This window comes from Capsicum annuum, chromosome 12, assembly GCF_002878395.1.
Source record: "Capsicum annuum cultivar UCD-10X-F1 chromosome 12, UCD10Xv1.1, whole genome shotgun sequence".
Classification (NCBI taxonomy): domain Eukaryota; kingdom Viridiplantae; phylum Streptophyta; class Magnoliopsida; order Solanales; family Solanaceae; genus Capsicum; species Capsicum annuum.
The window spans coordinates 84,527,110-84,533,457 of NC_061122.1; positions in this window are offsets into that span (position 1 = coordinate 84,527,110).

Genomic DNA, 6,348 nt, shown 5'->3' on the forward strand with positions numbered 1-6,348 from the left:
GTCCTGTGCAACATTAGGTGGTTGAGCACATCTGTTGAGTTGCTATGAAGTGGTGAGCCTCCATTTTTCATAAGGCATTATCTTTTTAATGTTCTTTCTTTATTGTCATAGTACTTTGGGATTCTTTTTGGTCATAGTCTGGGGCATGTCCCGACTTAGATGTTATTTTTGTTTAAAGGCTATCGTAGAAAAATGTTGGTGGTTTGTTATTTGAATTCTTTGAACCATCATGTAACACTCCAAAAGTAACCCCTAGATGTCACACGATGCTTAAGACTATGAATATCCCTAAGCTAACCTATGATATCTATTCATCTTGAAACTCACATGAGAAGTGAACTGGCATATATAGGAACTTGAAGGTAAACGGTATCATATCTTGATAAAGTTTTGAACTTGGAAATCTTTAAACAAATTCTTTGAATTGGAAATATAATCAATCTAACAAGCCTCGACTAATGTCTACAGAGCCACTGGGATAGACCTCAATTAACCCAAACATAAACGAAAATCATATAAGTAAAACACTATCATCAATGAGTAGAAGTATAATAAACTGGGTGCTTGGACAATGAGGACTTACCAAAATTCAAGATATAGGTAATGATGCCCGCAGTCAATCGTTCTACTGGAAACAAGTACCCGAACCAATATGATAAGACAATGTATCACATAGACATATATGTGGGTCAATACCTCTGGAATGTAATTTGTATATGGGGTGAATGCATAAGTAAAACAATAACTGAATATATAAGTAATCTTTAAAATGATCCATGCTAAGTGTAATGATACATCTTGAATCTAAAGAAGACAAAAGACTGCAAAATCATAAAAATGAATGTTGAAGCATAAAGATAAACTCTGTGATCCATAAAACTTAGTTTCTAAAAGGTTTACTTTGCATTATTTCTTAGGATAGATTCTTCTAAACGACATAACCCATGTGAGATACCATGGAGTTCAACATCGTACCCATATTGGAGAGAGCTGTTCTATCCTTGCTATCAAAATAGAACCTTAACTTAAGTGATCACTAAAATTCATCCATATTGGGAAAAGGTTTAACCTACAGTGGCTCATTTCTTCTAGGAATTTAGGATACACTCATCCGCATTCCCTTCTCGGTGTTAAATACTACCCCCAGAATACTTATATTCTCATACTTTAAGAAATATTCCTTAAAATAATATGAGGGTTTATAGAATGAAAACCAGTTATGCTTCTCTTTTCGTTAAATCATAATCAAGATGAATAGTTATGAATTTCATATTTTATCCTTAGATCAAAAGATCAATCTTTCTTGAATCACGCTACAATGTATGTGAATGAAGTTTCAAAGGCTTAAACTTTCTTATAAACTTATTTCTTGTACTTGGGACTTAGAATTCATGCTTATTCATAGGATTTCATAATAAAACATTATTCTCAATAATTACCTTGAAATGATTCAATAATATCCAGTCAAGATAATGAAATTCAAATCATAAAAAAATCTTGCAAGTCAAAACATGAATATATGTACACCTTGATGCACTTAAAGCTTTCAATCATATGGTAGTATCATACTTCAAGAATATGCCTATTTGGGTATAAACCCTAATTCAAAATAAGTAAATTAAATCTCAAAATCATGCACTTTGGGCACAAAGATGAAAGACTAGCCTTGTTAAAAAACCCCACATAAATGAAGTTTCTTGACTTGTGAAGAGAGCTTGAACCTTGGGACTTGAAAGATAAATTTGTGGAGAAGAACCCTAATCTTGATATTCTTGAAGATGGGAGTAGGAAAGTGTTGTTATTTTATTGAGGAATAGAGAGAAATAATGCCTCTTGGAGGGTTGTAGGTCATGGGGTGGGAGTTATGAAAAGGTCAAAGATGAAAAAGCCCTTTAACTGAACTTTACAGAAATCACTCGCCACTCTTTATGGGTCAAACATACTACTCATATGGTGAGGGTACGAGTAAGTCCATCAACTCATAAGTTTAGATAAATCAAGGATTGTATACACTAATCATCATACGAACGGTAACGTTCAACTAGTATTATCTCCGTACGATTTGTAGGGAGACTACAGTGACAAACTTACGAGTTCCCTTCATACTACTTGTATAGTGATCTTACAACTCTAAGGCTCATGTTGTACCTACAATCGAATATCCACCATACCACATTATCACAGATATGACTACAACATACTTTTTGTATATTGTATGTATGACTTAAGAGAGTGAGTCGTATGATGCACAAAGACTTCTAGACACAGGGTATAACAATATCTTCACCTTGGAAACATGTCCTCGTATGTGATTCATCTAGGATTGGGACTTTGAAAAAAAAAATCAACATCTTAGCACTAAATTAATAACTAAGCTCACTTTTACCGTAGAACTCAATTTCTCACGATATAAGAGATCTTAAATGGATTTTATGAGAAAAAGCTTACTAGAAATAACACTTTACCTTAGGTAGGTACCAAAGTGGAGGAAAAGAGATGAGGATACTTGGTCATGATATCTGCTTTAGCTTTCTAAGTGTCCCCTTCTACTAATTGGTTTCTCCAAAGAACTTTTAGTGACGCTAATTTCTTATTTCTTAACCTTCGGACCTGCCTATCAAGTATATCCATAGGAGTATCTTCATACATCAAGTTATCCTTGACCTCAATACTCTCTAAGGGAACTACTAAGAATGGATTTCAATGTACTTTTTGCAAATCAAAATATAAAACACTGGATGAACCACAACTAACTCTAATTGAAGATTCAATTCTTAAGCAACCTCTCTTACACGCTTCACTCTCTCATATGGACTTGTAAATTGAGGACCCAACTTTCCTTTCTTTACAAATATCATGATTCCCTTCATAGCATCCACCTTCAAGAATACCCAATCGTCCACTTCAAACTTGAGATCTCTCATTCTTACATCAGGATATGATTTTTGATGGCTCTGAGCCATTTTTAATCTCTCATGAATCAGCTGAACCTTTTCCATAGCTCCAAGAACATAGTATATCCCAATAAAAGTCATTTCACCAACCTCAAACCATCCAATAGGTGATTTGCACCTATGCCCATACAATGCTTTAAACGGAGCCATATGAATGCTAGTATGATAAATATTGTTATAATCACACTCATTAAAAGGTAGATGGTCACCCCAACTTCCTTTTAAGTCTAAAACACACGCCCTCAACATGTATTCCAATGTATGAATTGTGCGTTCAGTCGGACCATAGGTCTGCAGATGAAATACAATACTAAGCTTAACCTTTGTACCAAGTCTCCTCTTACAAGATTGCCAAAACTTTGAAGTAAACTATGTACCTTTGTCTGCAATGATGGAAAAGGGTATCCCATAAAGTCTTACTAACTCACGGATATATATTCTGGCATAATCCTCCATGGTATCTAAAGACTTGACAGGTAAAAAGTGGGCTGATTTAGTCATTTGGTTTATTATGGACTAAATTAAATCATGTTGATATCTTGTATGAGGCAACACTATGATAAAATCCATATTCACTACCTCCCACTTCCAAGTTGGGATACTAATCTCTAGCAACATACCACCCTATCTTTGGTGTTCAACTTTAACTTATTAACAATTGGGACACTTGGATACATACTTGGCTATGTCCCAATTAATACCATTCCACCAATAAATCACTCATAAGTCATGGTACATCCCAGTAGTACCCGAATGAATGGAATACCTCAAACTATGAGCCTCTAAGTTTTCTTTCCCTCAACTTGTCTACCTTCGAAACATAAAGTCTACCTTGATAGCAAAGTACACCATCTCCCCCTTGGGTAAAAATCTTAACCTTTTGCTATTGGACTGCTTCTAATATTTGGGAAAGTATGGTATCGTTTTGCTGTTTCCCCTTCACTTCAACTACCAAAATAGTTCCAAACCATTCTGAACTATTTCTCCCCCATCACCAATGTCGAGTAAATATACTCACAAACGATCCAACTTGTGCCCTTCTTTAGCCAACTCTCGTTTATTCTTTTTCACATAAGACACATTGCCCATATGTATGCAATCCATACCACTACCTTTGAAGAAGTAGAGAAGTTTTTTCCAATAGACCCTCAGCTCAAGACAAAGAATAATAATCAAAGTCATAGTAACACAAAGGAGAACCCTTCAACAAATCTTCTATAATATCTAGACAAACACAAAAAGTTGTTGATATCGGATGGAGTAATGGGTCTAGAACAATGCTTTACTGCATTAGTCTTTTGAGGATATACATAAATACCAACCCCTAAAATGACATGTCCCTAAAAGGTAACAGATTCCAACCAAAATTTGCATTTACCAAACTTTTCATGCAGTTGATGGTCCTTGAGGGTATGCAGCACCATTCTTAAATCGTCTACATATTTCTCCTCATGCCTAGAATATGCTAGTATGTCATCTATAAATACAATGATGAACATGTCTAAGCAGTATTTGAAACCCTGTTCATCAAATCCATGAAAGCTGCAAGAGCATTTGTCAGTTCAAACCACATAACCACAAACTCAAAATGGTCGTTCCTTATTTGGAAAGTTTTTTTTGGAATGTATTTCTCCTCAACTTTAAATTGATAGTATCCCAACCTAAGGTAATCTTGGAGAACCACTGGTCACCCTAAAGCTAATTAAATAAATCATCGATTCTAGTAATAGGATACTTGTTCTTGATAGTAACCTTGTTTATCTATTTATACTCTATAGACATTATGAGAGTACCATTTTTTTGGGCACAAATAGGATTGGCGCACCCCATGAAGAAACACCTGGTCTGATCAAACCTTTGTCTAAGATTCCCTTAAGCTGCTCTTTTAAATCTTTAAGTTCGGCTGGACCCATATAATATGGATGGATAGAAATGGGTTGAGTATCCAAAAGAAGATAACAAATTCTATTTCTCTATCTGGAGGTACCCATGGAAAATCTTCGAAGAAAACCTTTGGGAACTCATTTGCTACCTGGACTGACTGAACTATCGGGACTTCAAACTTAGTATCTTTGACTCAAACTAAATGGTAGATACAACCTTTTGATATTAACTTTATGGCCTTAATATAAGAGATAAAATGACTTTTGGACGAAATTGAACTACCCTCCAACTAAAAGACTGCCTCATTAGGAAACAGAAACTTCACCAAGAGGGTGCAACAATCTATTTAGGCATAGCATAAATGAAGCCAATCCATGTCTAGAATAATATCGAAATCCATTATCTCTAACTCTACTAGGTATGCTAGTATGATCTTATAAAGGAAGAGAATAGGACATTCCCTATAGAGCCATCTTGCAGCAACTGATTCATCCACTGGGGTAAAAATTGAGAAAGACTAGGAGAGAACTTTAGGACCTACCCTAAAGCTTACAGTAACCAACCGAGTACATAATAAATACTTAATATCAGTTTAGTAACACATATACATCAAGGTGAAAGACATAAATCATACCAGTGACAACATCTAGTGAACTCTCCTTCTCTTGAAGAGATGGTAAGAATTGAGCTAATTTTTGTACTGACCACCATCAATTCTAGACGATGCGCCCTATAGAGAAACTGGGTGACCTAGATGAGCTGGTGCATTAGTAGCCTGAGTCTAAGGACAAACATCCCTATATTCTTACTTAGTAAAAGGAAACTCCTTGATCCTGTGGCCCAGCTTGCCACAACCATAGAAACCCCCTTTGCCAATAAAACACTCACTAGGATAGGTGTGGCTATATTTTGCACATACTGGTAACTACATCTCCGACTACACTATTCTGAGACCTGGAATTTGACGTCCTTACCTACTAATCTTGCTTGGTCCTTGGTGTAGGGGAACTGGCTGAAGATGGAATAGGCACTGATGAATGACCCTGAAACTGCAAATAGCTTCTCTCTCCAGACCATGGCTGACTATACTTAAAATGTCCAGTCCTAGCCCACTTGTTTCCCTTTTTTATTTCTTTAAAGTTTTTTACCATAATTTATTGAGCATGAGTCATCAATCGAGAAATATCCATATCCCCAGTTAGCATAGAAGTTTGACACTCCTTGACCACCAAATCAGACACCCTAGTAATAAACTTACTCATACGAGCTCTAGAGTTAGATAGAAACTCAAGAGCTAAGGTTTAGGAGTTCATGAACCTGAGGCAAAGATCTATAATAGTGAAAGAGTACTGACTTAAGTTCACTCAGTTGTCTAAGTATGCTCTTGAGTTTCTATCTGACTCTAGAGCTCGTATGAGTAAGTTTATTACTAGGGTGTCTGATTTGGTGGTCAAGGAGTGTCAGACTTCTATGCTAACTGGGGATATGGATATTTCTCGATTGATGACTC